Here is a 15,978-nt window from a genome sequence, read left to right on the forward strand (position 1 = left end):
CACAGGATTCACTCGCCGAATGCTTGTTGAATGAAAGTAGAATGGTTCTAGACTCTCAAATACAATTTGGCTCAGATTATCGGGTCCATTACTTAGCTCCTTTGAGCCTCTAGTGTGCTATTTGTAAAATAGAATTAGTCAAAACTAACTGTGGAACTGTGTAAATAAAGGACCCAGCCCAGTGCCATGGTTCAGAAAGTGTTAGCTTCCAACCCTTTTGTTGCTTTTCCATCTTTGAAGGTGTGGGGACTCACTTGGAACTCCCAGAGTTGGTATGAAGATTATTTTAAGCTGAAGATATTTGAGATTCAACTGATGTAGAGAAAAGCCTTCTTAGAGCTTTCCTTATCTAAAAGCAGAAACTCCTAAGAAATGAGGCTGCCCTAAATTCTCTTTGGGGTGGTTTCTACTCCCAGGGGAGGGACCAAGAATAAACCTACCATATATCCCCTCTCCAGGGGTGTTTCAAGGCCATGAAGAAGATAGAAAGACCACCGGCACCTGTATAAACAAATATTCTCATAATTTTTTCCTTTCTCCCATTTGTTCTCCTAAAAATCCATCTGTTTTTGCTAAAGGAATCTATTTCTTCTTCCTATTAGTAGAAGCTGTTAGATAACCAAACCTTTAGCTTTAACCATTTAAACCAGCTACTTCTTTTACTGACTCCTGTGTGCATAGTGAGGAACCTTCTCCTGTTAATCTGTCTTTTGTCAGTTTAATTCACAGGCCCTGGGCACTAAACCTAAGAGAATAGGGGAAAACGTCTTTCCTCTCCTACAAAGGCTTTGGAAAAGATACATCTTTTTCATTTGTGGCTGTGTGGCTCCACCATGTACAAATACATACATTCTGGAACATTATCTTAACAAGGACGGACGATTCTGCCAAAAGACGGTGTGATCATTATTGCTCTCACCAGCTTCTAGCAACTGCTGAACCATGTCTGAACCACAGATGTCCACAGTGACCCTTCTCTTCCTTACACAGAAGGAACAGGCAGTACGTTTAATTACATTGTTAAAATGTGTACGTTTGCAAGGGAAGAAGGAAAGAATACATACCAAAGTGTCAGCATGAGTTATTTCTGGTTGAAGACATTTTAAAATGTCCTTTTTTGGGGGGGGGTGTCTTTATTTTCTAAATTTTCAGCAGCCAATATTAGTTTTGTAACAAAAAAGCTCTTTCCTCCTCAATAAATATTATTTAAAAAACAAAAGTAAGTAATTAGAAATACAAGATAGGCAATATCTCCTAGATCACTCTTGTTTGCTGGGTTTTTTATTGTTGTTGTTGTTGTTGTTTTTACCTTCAATCCAGATTTGACATGGCTTTTTAAACGTTGACTGCATATTCAGCATTCCTTGCTCACTGGTTACATAGAAGGTAGAGAGTCATTTCTTCTGGGATTTTCCCAGACTTCCAGTCGATTCAAGTGTTAAAAAAAGAGACAACAGGCCCCGAATGGAGTCACTTGTGCAAGCCCACATCACCAAACCAAAATTTAATACCTAACTTAATGTAACCATGATTGTAACTGAACTCATGTGAGTTCATTCCTGGGCGAGTTACAGGTGGAGGCTACACCAGGTGGGGCTGTCACAGAAAGGAAATTTTATTTGCAGCAAATAAGGAGATCACAAGGAATAACTTCCAAAGCTGTAACCCCGGGAACAGAGTTGAGTGGGTTTCTTTAGAGTTAGGCTATATCTTCAAAAAGGGGAATTTTGTCATCTTAGGTAGGGGTCAGCATAAGTTTGCGCATGCATCTTAAGGAAATGTCACTGTACGTACATTGTGATACGTGATGTTAGGGAGGTTTGTGCTCCTCCTTGGGCGGAGCTTTTAACAATATAAGGAGGCAGAGGAAACGCTCGGACAAGGGGGAGGGGCTACGGGTAAGCTCCAAGAGCAGGAATGAACTGGATGGGGTCTTGGGCTCCTCATCTTGGGTAAGGCATGCAGGGTCCTGCTTACTTTTGGGAAACAGCACTGATGTATTTGTCTCTAATCTGGTGTGGCAATTTCCAGGCCTGGTGGAGTGTTAGGTTTTGCATTCCCTTGACACCCTTAACGACTGAGGTTTTTGCATTTCTTTGTAATTCCACACCTCCTGGGAAGTTCTGCAAACAGAGTGCTTGGCGAGCAAGGCACAAAATAGCTTGGGGCCTAAAATGACTTCCCTTGTTTCACAAAAGCTCTGACTTCTCTTTTTTTTCCTGGCTCACAACGCTCTTGGGAGCTTTCCCACTGAAATTTGAAACCAGCCCCAGTACTCAGCGGGCAGGAAGAGACCAAAGGAAGAGGCTGGCCACTCCAGGTTGGCAGGTGGCAATTTTAATAATAGCAAAAGGAACTTACAATAGGAAGCTTGTCCTCAGAGGCAGCAAGATGAATGGATCCCCGCACCCATCCTCCAAATCTTAGCACTTATACAGAGGCCCTAACTGGGCTCAGTCAAGCATACTGTGCAGGTGTTTTCAACATCACATCACCATCTCAAGGTTATGTCCTTGGAGCAGGCTCTAGGAGCAGGAAAAGCAAGTGGGACCCACATTCCAAGGACGGGGTGGGGGTAAGGAGTCTCCAAGTGCCCCAGTCCAGCTCATGCGTCTGTTGGAGGTCATGTCTTTTTGATGACGTTACCCATCATCTAGGGACCCCTCACTCTTTCTGCTTACATAATGTCTCAACCTCTCCCTGGAATGGAGTCTGGAATCAGTCAGTCTGGAATCAGCTGATTGGCACTAGAGAGGTAATCTGCCTGACAGACCCTTGCTGTCCCCCAAAAGGGAGGTGACCTTGCCACAAAAACTCCACTCTTTGCTAGTAACTTCCTTGTCCTGCCGCCTTCTGCCTATAAAGTTCTTTCATTTTGTACAGCCCTTTGGAGCTCCTTTCTCTCTGCTAGATGGGATTCTGATCCATGAATCGTTGAATAAAGGCAACAGGACCTTTAAAATTTACTCAATTGAATTTTGTTTATTTTAACTCAGATTCAACTTTTTAAAAAATTTTTTATTGTTATGTTAATACCATACTTTACATCATTAGTTTTTAATGTAGTGTTCCAGGGTTCATTGTTTGTGCATAACACCCAGTGCTCCACGCAGAACGTGCCCTCTTTAATACCCATCACCAGGCGAACCCATCCCCCCACCCCCCTCCCCGCTAGAACCCTCAGTTTGTTTTTCAGAGTCCATCATCCAGAGATTCAACATTTGCCTCCCAAACGCGAAACCAGAGCTCCTTTTATTTTATTTGCCAAAAATACCCAGGCTGGTCACTACTTCTTACTAGAGCCCAGCTCTGGGAGCTATTTTTTTTTTTTTTTAAGATTTTATTTACTTATTTGACAGAGAGAGAGAGAGAGAAAGAGAGAGCACAAGCAGGGGGAGCAGCACAGGGAGAGGGAGAAGCAGACACCCTGCTGAGCAAGGAGCCCGATGTGGGGCTTGATCCCAGGAGCCTAGGATCATGACCTGAGCCGAAGGCAGACGCTTAACTGACTGAGCCACCCAGGGGCCCTCTGGGAGCTATTTTTGTCAAGCAAAGCTCCTATTAACAAAGGAAAGGAAAAATTTAAAAAAGAAATGGATAGAATGATTTCTTGGAAAGGAATATGAAATAGTGAAACGTGCTTTGAAACAAAGGTGATTTTAAGATCACATACCACTTATTTGAGAACTTAATCTTGAACTGAATCGAAATAAAAAGAAAATAAGAATTAATTGGTGTCAAATGGCCTTATTAGGAAAAGGCAAGAAATGCGTGTCCACATCTCTGACAGATTTTGCTTTTTAACTATTCTAATAAACTGGCATTTGTTGGGGAACTATAAATTAAAAATGAAATGTGTTCATAACTCAGAAAACCTCTCAACAAAGAAGAGAAGGAAAATCATCTTTTTATTGAATAAGCATTAAGCCAGAATGTGATATGCATCTCGGGCCATCTGGCAAAGACAGAAGGAAATCTTGCTCTCTTGCAGCTGAGTGGATGCCCCTGTGACATTCGGTGGGTTTTGCAATTTGAAGTCAGATGATAGTTGAAGTTAGGCCCGCCCTCTCCTAGCCAACTGGGAGGTAGGGCACGATCTTCCCTGATGATCACATTTCAGAGAGATGGCTCCTGGTCCTAGGGCCCCCAGGGAAACATTTCTGAGTTGTGAGACTGGCAACAGGCTTATTTAGCCATTAAAAAGATTTACATCTTTTGTTTGAAAAAACAGAGAAAGAAATTCTGAAAGAAAAGGGAAAGGAAGTTCTCTTCCCTTGTTTCCAAAAGGCAGAATGAAGCCCCTTATCTGCCCTTACACTGTGGGGTGACTTCTCAATTCACTTACTGTGTGTGTGTCAGAGAACCAGGGGGAAAAGCCTTTCAGCGAATGTCAAGTATGCAGTTTTTCCTTTTTGGCAAAAAAGGAAATTTTATTCACAGCAAATAAGGAGATCACAAGGAATAATTTCCAAAGCCGTAACTCTGGGAGGAGGGGTGAGTGGGTTTCTTTTCTTTAGAGTTAGGATAAATCTTCAGAAAGGGGAGTTTTGTCATCTTAGGTAGGGGTAGGCATAAATTCGTGCATGTATTTTAAGGAAACATCACTGTTTTTCTCTTTTTTTTCTGATTGCCTAGACCAATGATTTTTTAGCCATGGCACTATTAACATCTTGGGGTCAGATGATTCTGTGTGGTTGGGACAGTCCTGTGCATTGTAGGATGTTTAGCAGCATTCCTGGCCTCTCTACCCACTAGATGCCAGTAGGATAACTCCCTCTCCCAACCTGGTGAGTGAGGAAAGGGTTAAGGTATAGGCAGGGAGAGACTGGAGGCTAGGTGAGGCTCCTGCAGGGGCTACGTGACCAGGCTCACAGAAATCCCAGATGTGGAGAAATGCTGAGGCGCACAAAACCAGAGATAAGGGAACATAATGAGACTAAGAAGACTACCTCATTTGTCTTGAACGTCAGAGATGAGTATCTCTATGACACTTAAGCTGGACCACTGAAAGTTATCAAACGTCAAAGAAAAACTAAACATGGTGCTATCAGTGGTAGAGGCGTCAAGAAGATTTAAGTCCCCTGGTCAGTTCTCAATAAAAGACTGCCACTAACAGCCCTCAGTGGCAATCCATTCGGGACCCGTCTCCCTCCAGAGAGCTTTTTTCTTTCCTTTCTGTTCTCACCATCACTTGGTAAACCTTCACTTCAGCCTTTTGTGTCTGTGAGAGTCATTCTTTGACTGTTTAACATTCTTTGACTCCATAAGACAAGAATGCAGTAACATTATGGCAACTAAAAATGTCTTCAGTCATAATCAGATGTCCCCAGCGGAGTGAGGGTCAGAATTGCCTTCAGTTGAAAAGCACTGGCTTCGACAAATGATCTAAACACACAGCCCCTGGGACACCTGGGTGGCTCAGGCCGTTGAGTCCCGCTCTTGGTTTCAGCTCAGGTCATGATCTCAAGGTTGTGAGATCGAGCTCTGTGTGGGCTCAGCACTCAGCGAGGAGTCTGCTTAAAGTTCTCTCTCTCCCTTTCTCTCTGTGCCCCCCCCCATCCCCGCCCCACAGCCCCAACAGGTAGTTGAGTCTAGCCTGGGCTGGGCTTCCCACAAGTCTTCTGCTCTCATTACCTGAGCCACACCTGTCTGAGGCACTCTGCATAGTGTTTGGTGGTGCACGGCCTGAGCACTGCTATTCCAGAGGAACTGACCGCCAGTCCTCTTAGTGGAGGACATCCCTGTTTGTACTGCCAGCAGCCAGTCTCCTTCCCCTCCCCACGCTCCACCCCAACAGTATCTTTAGTCATCTTTCTCAGTCCTTGTGATGCAGGAAGGGGGGTTATGACCCGAATCAGTGTAGCTCCAGGGTTTGTCTTGTGTCCAGGGCCTTGGCAATCACTACAATCTCTCCTTTTGGCTATCCTGAAAAAGAGGAAAGAGGAATTCTTTTTTGGATGGTTTTGCCTGGCTGTGAGATGATCCTGTAGGCAGCCATCTGGCCACCATCATGGGGGACCCTGACTGAGAATGGAAGCAATTCAGGCGGAAGCAGAATTAGGATAACAGGAGACAGTATCCTGGGGACAAACCTTGAGCCCTGGCTCTAGCTGAGTCTGAAACCACTGCTTCAGAATCCTTTGTTACTGAGCCATCGAAGGGGAAGGGGGGGGGTGGGGGGGCAATTGGCGCGCAGCACTCACTTGCAGACTCTCAGCGCTCTCCTTTCTTCCCAAACGGACGGGGAGGGGGAGAAGGATGAAAGTCGAGATCTTGATCCTCTAGCTCTCTTTTTTTTTTAGTTGCAAAAATTTTGCCTCAAAATACTTATTAATTTCTGTCGTGGTTTCAACATATTTCCACAAATACTTTGATACTTTGCTTTTAAGCAAGTGGAGCTCAATTTGTCTCCCCTTAATTATGTACTAAGTAGACTTGGTGATTCACTTCTAGCAAGTAGAGGATGGACATGGAAAAGTACTAACCACAACGTCAAGATCTGCAGACACCACGTGAACTAAGGTGGTCAAAGGAAACATCTCCAACAATAACCAATGATGGTGGTGGTGCACTCCCTGATATGATGCAACGAGAAGCTATTCTACCATGCGATATTTCTTCCAAAAATGGACTACTCCAGTGTAATCATGAGAAAATATGAGACAAACTAACATGTGGGGGCATTTTACAAAATAACTGACCAGTCTTCTTTAGGTCAAGGTCATGAAAACAAGGTAAGACCAATAAACTGTTAGAAACCAAAGTTAACTAAGCAGCCATGATGACTAAATGTAATATGGACTCTCATTTAGTTCCTGGAACAAAAAAAAAATTATTAGAAATACATTATTGGAACATTTGGTGACATTTAATAAAGTTTTTAGTTTCATTAATAGTATTGTATCAGTATGAATTTATTAATTTTCATAAAGCACCCTGATTTTTACCCTGATTATTAACATCCTCTTTTTTTTTTTTTTTTAAGATTTTATTTGTTTATTTGACAGAGAAAGAGCACAAGCAGGGGGAGCCTGAGGTGGGACTCGGTCTCAGGACTCTGGGATCATGATCTGAGCCAAAGGCAGTCGCTTAACCAACTGAGCCACCCAGGCGCCCCCAGATTCATCTTTATATCCTTTGCAGCACACACCAGATCCTCAAAAATATGGGTTACATGAAGCAACTTGAACAGGTACCAAACTCAGTGATCTACGTGCGTCTTAAATTGATGTCCTGGTTGCTGCAGTAAGATTAGAGGGAGATTATTAGCAGTGTTAAAATTCTGGGAGCTGGGACCGTTTGTTTCCCCTTAACTATTTGGACTCCATCTTTCCTTTCTCTGTATTATTCCTTGCTCATAGCTAGGGACACATGCCATGGCTAAACAGCTCGATTGTCCCTTTCTTTGCCAGCCAGTGTTTCCTGAGTTCCTGCTGTCTTCAAAACACCAACAGATTCCCTGTTCCTGTAGAGAGTTTAAGGATGGCAGGCAATCGAGGGGCCCTGATGGAGCTGAGGAGGACCAAACCATGACTATCTGTTTATTAGAGAGGGTGCAGTTTGAAAACAGAGCCCATCCTAGATAATTCAGTTGAGGGAATATGATGTAGGCAACTGCTTACAAAGTGTTGAAAGAGTTGAAAAGTCAAGGAGAGGATGCGGGGAGGAAGGAGGGAGAAGCAAGCCATATATTAGGAAGAGCAGAAAGCTGCTATGAGGGAGAAGGTGGTATCAGGAGGCCAAGAGCCAGAGCTACCAGCACCCGTGAGAACTGTAGGGGCTTAGGGCAGGCCACCCCAAGGTGGGCCACTTTAGCATAAAGATTATTTTTAGTTAAAAGCAATCAAGACCCAGCTGATTCAAGAAAAGCTCTTTACCTCCCCCCACAACTGCCTAAAGAGAATTTAGATAGAGGCCCTGGTCCAGGTAGAGAGCTATTCCCATAGACAACTACATATACTCTGAACTACACATAGTAGACAGGGAGGAACCTAGCAAGGCCTGTTTGATGGAAGTCCTAGGTCCGGTTGTTTCTGAGTGGCCCAGCAAACATTTGTTTACCAAACATTGACTTTTTTTCATTCTTCCTGAAGATTGCATTCCTTCCCTTTGAAGACCCAGACTCCTACCCACTTCTGCTTAGTTCAGAATGACATATATACTTCCTGTTGCCTGACTGTCTTTGGAATTTCCATGCCTATGTGGATTCTCCAGAAATATGCTATTAAATTTGATTTTTCTCCTGTTAATCTGTTTCATGTCAATTTGATTCTTAGTTTGGCTAGAAGGACCATGAACGGGATAGAAGTTCTTGCTCTCTGACAGAACAACCCACCTTGGAAGGTCCCAGAGGAGCTGAGACCAAAGAGGGGCTGCCTCACAGAAGCTGGAACCTCAGGGAAGCCGTGGCAAGAGATGCTGCCCAATCTCCTACCAGTGCCTCTCTTGGGAGAAACTGGAGAAGAAAAATTTTTCCTCTACCTTCTCAGGTTTAATAACTGGGGGCCTGAGAATTTAACGGACAAAAGGCAGATTAACCAGAGAAAAGGCAGAGTTAATTTGTGTGTTCCATCAGTTCACACACCAGAATGCTGTGATGAGTAACTCAAAGGGAAGGTTAGAATTTGGGAGTTTATATGCCTAAGTTAGTAAGGGAAAGAGAGGCTGGAGAAAAGACTTCTACTGGAAGAACAAATAGGTTTCTCTAAGAAAGACAAATGGTTTTTAGGAGAACAAATAGGAGATAAGAAAATGTGTGGTGATGTCTGTTTATACAGATGTAGGTGGTCTTTCCACCATGATATTTCCCTAGAGAGGGAAAATATGGTAGGTTTACTCTTGGTCTCTCTCCTGGGAACAGACCCACCCCCAGAAGGAATTTATGGAAATTAAATTTCTCAGAAGTTTCTCCTTTGAGTCAGGTAAGGGAGGGCTTCTTGTTGTATCTGTTGAACCAAATATCTTCAAGTTAAGATAATCTTCATACCAACTCTGGGGTTCCAGGTGGTCCTTAACCTACAAGGGTAGACACATAAGGCTGGCAGCAGACCCGTCCACAGAGACCTGGCAGGCCAGAAAGGAATGGCATGATATATTCAACATGTTAATGGGAAAAATATGCAGCCAAGAATACTTTATCCAGCAAGGCTGTCATTCAGAATAGAAGGAGAGATAAAGAGCTTCCAGGACAAACAAAAACTAAAGGAATTTGTGAGGACTAAACCAGCCCTGCAAGAAATATTAAAGAGGATCCTTTGAGCAGAAAGAGAGACCAAAAGTAACAAAGACCAGAAAGGAACAGAGGCAATCTACAGGAACAGTGACTTTACAGGTAATAAAATGGCACTAAATTCAGATCTTTCAAAAATTACTCTGAATGTAAACGGACTAAATGCTCCAGTCAAAAGACATAGGGTATCAGAATGGATAAAAAAATAAGACCCATTGATATGATGCTTATAAGAGACTCATTTTTACCCAAAGACACCTCCAGATTGAAAATGAGGGGATGGAGCACCATTTATCATGTTAATAAACATCAAAAGAAAGCTGGAGTAGCCATCCTTATATCAGAAAAACTAGATTTTAAACCAAAGACTGTAATAAGAGATGAAGAAGGACACTATATCATAATAAAACAGTCTATCCAACAAGAATATCTAACAATTGTAAATATTTATGCCCCCAACTTGGGAGCAGTCAAGTATACAAACCAATTAATAATAAAATTAAAGAAACTTATTGATAATAATACAATAATAATAGGGAACTTTAACACTCCACTCACAGCAATGGACAGATCATCTAAACAGAAGATCAACAAGGAAACAAGGGCTTTGAATGACACACTGAACCAGATGGACTTCACAGATATGTACAGAGCATTCCATCCGAAAGCAACAGATGACACATTCTTCTCAAGTGCACATGGAACATTCTCCAGGATAGATCACATCCTGAGTCACAAATCAGGTCTCAACCAGTATAAATACTGAGATCATACTGTGCATATTTTCAGACCACAATGCTATTAAACTGGAAGTCAACCACAAGAAAAAATTTGGAAGGACCACAAATACATGGAGGTTAAAGATCATCTCCCCACCTTTGAGATGCAGACCTTCCACCACCCAGCACTGCCTTCTCAAGAGCCCGGAGCTGCCTGTTGAAATGCAGACGGGCAGGGCACCTCCGGATCTCCCACCCAGGCAATGGGCAGCTTGCTCTAACCTGTACCACTACCTCCTGTCACAAAGATACTAGAAGTCTACTTCTCCTCCAGATAAGCACTGATGAATAAACCCAGTCTGCTGGGACTCCCACTTGTTCCCCTCCTTACTCCTTCATTCTGGCTTTAAAACACCCACCCCCTCTTCATGGATAGAAGTTGAGCTCTGGTCACACTGGACCCTCTTCCCCACTGCAGTAGTTATTACTGAATAAAGTCTATCCTTGCCACTCTAACTGGTGTCCAGCTTATCTTTGACAAAGGCCAAATCCACATTTTGTATCTGCCCTAGGGAGCAAAGGTTAGTTTACACAGATAACAGTGTTAACAAGGCTGAGGTTATGAACTTGATCTCCACATGGCTCTGTCCACATGATGGCCACATGTGCGCACCTCGGTCAGGTGTCATCAGTGCCTCTCACTGATCACGAGGGACACCAGATTAGAAAGTAGAGAGTACTAACCATTTGCTGCAGCTTTGTTTGTTTGTTTGTTGTTATTGTTTTGGCTTCTCATTACTGTTTTAAGAGCTCAAATATCCAGATGGTGTGGGATATAGCCTTCAATTTGTTTACCTTAGCTAGAAGACTACCTTCATGTCTGCCCTCCTCCAGATGTCCTCCTCCCTTTCTATCTCAGACATTCCCAGTTACCCTGCCCTGTTAGCATTTAGTTCACGGCTGACCTCTTCCACCAGGTCTCTCTCAAAAACTCCACCTCCCACTTCTCTCTCTGTAGTGTCTATGAGCACTGGTCTTTCATACCCTCTTTCATCTGTTACATCAGTGGCTCATCGTTCATGTAACCATGCAGGAAACAAGAACCAAATATCCCACCTTTTGTTTTCCATCAGTATCAAGCATCAGGCTAAGTATATCCAAAACCTTCAGTAAAATGCATTTAGATATTTTCATGGAGCTTTCAAACAGCTTTGGCAAATTTCAACAAAATGATGTTGAATTCCTTCATCATTTCTAGGATGGGCAACAGGCTGTTATCCTAATGCTCAGAGTGCTTACAAATTTATTCAGAATCCAAGTGGTGTTACTGCACTTTATACAGAGTGAGGAGTCAGGCTACTGCCTGTGGATTTCCTCCAATTTTGTGTGTGATCAGACAATATTATATTTTACCACAAGGAACAAATCGTTTAGTGTACAGCATTATAACAACGAGTTCTTTATACTTCCCTTGCTGTTGGCCCACATTTTCATAGTTTTACACAGATATCTTTATTATTATAACACACTTTATGCTCATTTAAGAGAGGAAAAAAAAAAGGTATGGGGAAATTTCATAGACTAGATGGCTTGTAAAACTCCTCAGAGTGAGGGATTGAAGCTTCCAGTGTCCATGGTAATTGTATGGTTTTTGTTGTTTTTTTTTTAATCAACCAGGGGTAGGACTTTTACATTCTACTTAAGCTGCTGTTAACAGAATAAGTAAAAAAAAAAATCTTTTCACTGGAGAAAAGTGCAATTAATAAAAATGGTAGGCAGGGCGCATGGGTGGTGTAGTTGGTTGAGCATCCAACTCTTGGTTTCAGTTCTGGTCATGGTCTCGTGGTTGTGGGATAGAGCCCCTTGCCACAGTCTGCCCTCAGCATGGAGTTTGCTTGGGACTCTCTCTCCCTCTCCCTCTGGCCCTCCCCACCACTCTCTCGCTCTCTCAAATAAATAAATAAATCTTTAAAGAAATGGTAGGCATTTGTCGCAGTTAATTTCTACAGTTTTCAGGAATATAAAATCATCCTTTCAACGGGCATAACACATTTAACTTAGATTGTTCATATGCTGTGATCCACAAGGAGTCCTCTAGGATGGCGGTTTTCCAATTGTGTTCCATGCTATTTTCAGATTTATCAGTTTCCTATTGCTGAACAAATCACCAACAAACCACTGGCTTAAAACAACACAATTCTATTATTTTACAGTTCTGAAGGTCAGAAGTCTCAAGAGGGTCTCAGTAGGCAAACAGGTGTCAGCAGAGCTGAGTTCTCTCCTGAGGCTGTAGGAGAAAAATCTGTTCCTTTGCTTTTTCCAGCTTCCAGAGGCTGCCTGCATTCCTTGGCTTGAGGCCCCCTTCCACCCTCAAAGCCAGCAATGGCTGGTTGAGTCTCTTACATCATATCATCTAACTGACTCTGATTCTCCTGACTCCCTCTTTCCTTTATATGGACCTTTGTGATTACAATGGAGCCACCTAGATAATTCAGGATAATCTCTCCTTCCCCAGGTCGGCTGACTGGCAACCTTGACTCCATCTACAATGCTAATTCCCCCTTGCCATGTAGCATGACATATTTATACTTTCCAAAGATTAGGAGGTAGGGATCTTTGGAGTAGGGTAGTGGGGTGTTAATTCTGTCCACCATACCAGATATCATACACATTTGACTTAAAAATTTTTTCCCAGCTGTAATGAGGTATTATTGATATATAACATATGTAAATGTAAGGTGTACAACCTGAAGACTTGAAATATATATATATATATATATATATATATATATATATATATATATTGCAAAATGATTACCACAATAAAGTTAGTATCTCCAACCTCTCACATAATTATTTTTTGTGTGTAGTGACAGCATTTAAGATGCACTCTGTTATCAACTTTCGAGTATATAATACCATACTGTTAACTATAGGCACCGTACTATACACAGATCCCCAGAACTTATTAGTCTTATAACTGGAAGTTTGTGCCCTTTGACCAAAATCTCCCCACCCCCCCTACTCTCCCATTCCAGCCTCTGGCAAAACACCAATCTACTCTGTTTCTATGAGTTTGGCTTATTTAGATTCCACATGTATGTGAAAACATACAGTATTTGAGTCAAAATTCTTTTTTTTTTTAAAGATTTTATTTATTTATTTGACAGAGAAAGAGAGAAAGAGTTCACAAGCAGGCGGAGAGGCAGAGGAAGAGGGAGAAGCAGACTTCCCGCCGAGCAGGGAGCCCGATGCGGGGCTCGATCCCAGGACCCTGGGATCATGACCTGAGCCGAAGGCAGCCGCTTAACCGACTGAGCCCCCCAGGCACCCCGAGTCAAAATTCTTAAAACAACAAAAACAGGTTAATTATTTAAAATACTCAGGAGAAACGGGGTGCCTGGGTGGCTTAGTTAGTTAAGCATCTGCCTTCCACTCAGGTCATGATCCCAGGGTCCTGGGATCGAGCCCCACCGGGGCTCCCTGCTTCTCCCTCTCCCTTTGCCCCTCCCTCCTCCTGGTGCACACTCTCTTTCTCTCAAATCAACAAAATCCTTAAAAAAAACTTAGAAAAAAATACTCAGAAGAAACAAAGCATACACTTGAAGGTGGAATGTACCAAATTTTAAACACCAGATATACCAGTGTACTAACTTGGGCTGACAATTTCATTTGTTTTGTTTAGACTGCTTCTCCTGCAGTCTTTGTGCATGTATCTCATCTAACATGTTTGGTTCAGCTACAGCAAAACCACTCATTCCTTCTAGAGTGACAATTATAATTCTACATAGCAAAGTTTTTACACATTACATACTTTCATTCTCCTGAAAGACAATGACCACATCTTCAAGTACTCCACATGGTCACATATCACTTGAGTAACGATTTACTCAAAAGACTATTTTTAAAATGCAAAATGAAGGAAATGAAGTGTCTAATTTATCACATCAAATTTTTATTTTTTATCATTTGACGGGATTTTAGGCATATAAATATATTATATGCTCAGTGTGTAATCTTTTTTTTTTTTAAAGGTTTTATTTATTTATTTGACAGAGAGTTAGAGAGAAGAGCACAGCAGAGGGAATGGCAGAGGGAGAGGGAGAAGCAGGCTCTGCACTGAGCAGGGAGCCCGATGCGGGACTCGATCCCAGGACCCTGGGATCATGACCTGAGCCGAAGGCAGACACTTAACCATCTGAGCCACCCAGGCGCCCTCAGTGTGCAATCTTGATCAACTTCTTCCCAAACACTTGTAGGGTAGCTCATAATGTAAATAAACACAACAACAATGATAAAAAAAAAGAATTATCAGCATGATCCAGGTGTGAAGCTCTGTTACTTAATGGGGTGATCCAGGGCAAGCCACACTTTCTTTGTTTGTAACATTTAGAGTCAAAAATAACGTATACCTCAGATGGTGGAAAGGAATTATCTAGATAACACATCGACAATGTTTAGTAGTGCCAGCACGTGACAAAACCCTCAATAAATGATAGGTTCTTGTCATCCTTATTTCCATTAAGAGTTACCAAAGAAAATATATATTTATCAATGTAATTATAAATGACTGGAAATTGTCGAAGAAAACCAAGTATAATAATGCTTACATATCCTTGGTGTTTCCTTTGTCATAATGGGATGTAGTTCAAAAGCTTCAGCGATTCTTTTGTGGGAAGGTTCTTACACATGGAAGCATAAAGCCAAAGAGAGCCTTGTATTAGTCCTTCCTGAAAAAAATATCAGTTTAGATATTTGTTGAGAGGGCAGCTGGGTTTGAAAAGATTTAAACTTGACCAAAACTTTGACCTACCTAATAGAAAAGTCTTTTTTTTTTGGTGGTGGTGATGGTTGAAGCTGACAGCACACATCAAAAGGACATTCGAAAGACCTTGGGGAAGTTAAGCATCCTAGAAATGGTTGAGCTGGTTCATAGCTTCCCCTGGCCGCCGACCCCAAAACATAAAAATTAAAAGGAAAACTGGACAACACATTGGAATTGCTGAAATTTTAACATTTTCCAGCCTGATGTAAAGGCCCTGCAGGTACAGTCTGGCACCTTCAGCCTAGTCAGATGACACCATCAAAGACTCCACATTCAAATCTTTTCATTTACTTAAAATTTAATCTAGTTTAAGGACATGGGTAGAAATTCAGCTTACTGTTTTTCTAAATCAATCATAAGGTGGCCATTTGTTCCAGTTCGATTCACCAAGTTACTGCTCTTACCCACTGGGACCTGAGGGTAGCCTATACTAGCTCTTGATTTCTCTGCCTCCCATCCCTTCTCCCTGAGACTTCTGAGAAAATGGAAACAAAACCAAAACACTACACCCTGGCCACAGGGGTGGGCAAAGGACCAATTAGAATCCCTCCCAGGGACTTTTCCACCCGGAGTTGGCAGCAGAGAGCTCTTTTTGCTTGGATCTTGAAGCTATAAGGAAGTCCAGAGTCACCTGAAGAAGAAGAGGTGGCAAGTCCCCGTGGTACTGAGTCTCTGGTTCTGGTCGTCCTCAGGCCAGTTCTATCCCCGCTGTGGCTTGAGAATGCAGTCACTAAATACTCCTTTTTGTGTAAACTAGATATACAGGGATTTCTGTCACCTGAACTGGAAAAACGTTTCTTATATATTAAATTCTTAAATGTATTTGAGTCTATTTTTATTTTCACCCGGTCCCCACTGATCTACTTTTCCCTTCTTCTCTAGAGCCGGAGTGTTTCCATTTCTTTATATTTTAAAATCTTTTAGGGCTAACCCCCCATCATTACACTTCATATTGCCTTTTAGTTGAATTGACCTGGAGAAACCTTGATTGAGGGCAGGGGGAAATTGTCCTGGACTGCTGATATAGCTATTTTGGTTTCTGTAAAGGTAGCCCCCTCCCCAATCTTGCCATCTCTAATCTTAAATTGGTCAACTATACTTCAATTAAAAATAAATAAGAATAAATTAAATTGAGGTTACTACTCAGTTTCTTACAAATTAATTAGCAAGAATCAGGGCTTACCTTCAGGCTTGCTTGCTTGGAC

General features: G+C 42.2%; 1 long non-coding RNA gene across 4 annotated transcripts; it reads right to left on the reverse strand.

Moving 5' to 3' along the window:
* Positions 1–3,179: 3,179 nt before the first annotated feature.
* LOC141372478 (uncharacterized) lies at positions 3,180–15,978 on the reverse strand. 4 transcript variants are annotated; one of them, XR_012377741.1, is made up of 5 exons: positions 15,405–15,775; positions 14,762–14,890; positions 14,559–14,678; positions 5,635–5,925; positions 3,180–4,137 (listed from the first exon to the last, which is right to left on the reverse strand). It is a non-coding gene; the product is annotated as an uncharacterized lncRNA (long non-coding RNA). The 4 variants fall into 4 exon arrangements; XR_012377742.1 differs by lacking the exon at positions 3,180–4,137 and adding an exon at positions 15,957–15,978 and having other exon boundaries at positions 5,585–5,925; positions 15,405–15,556; XR_012377743.1 differs by lacking the exon at positions 3,180–4,137 and having other exon boundaries at positions 5,585–5,925; positions 14,762–14,929; positions 15,405–15,772.

The sequence above is a fragment of the Callorhinus ursinus genome, unplaced genomic scaffold, assembly GCF_003265705.2.
Source record: "Callorhinus ursinus isolate GAN/ISIS: 27379988/994484 unplaced genomic scaffold, GSC_fseal_2.0 scaffold4, whole genome shotgun sequence".
NCBI classification, from domain to species: domain Eukaryota; kingdom Metazoa; phylum Chordata; class Mammalia; order Carnivora; family Otariidae; genus Callorhinus; species Callorhinus ursinus.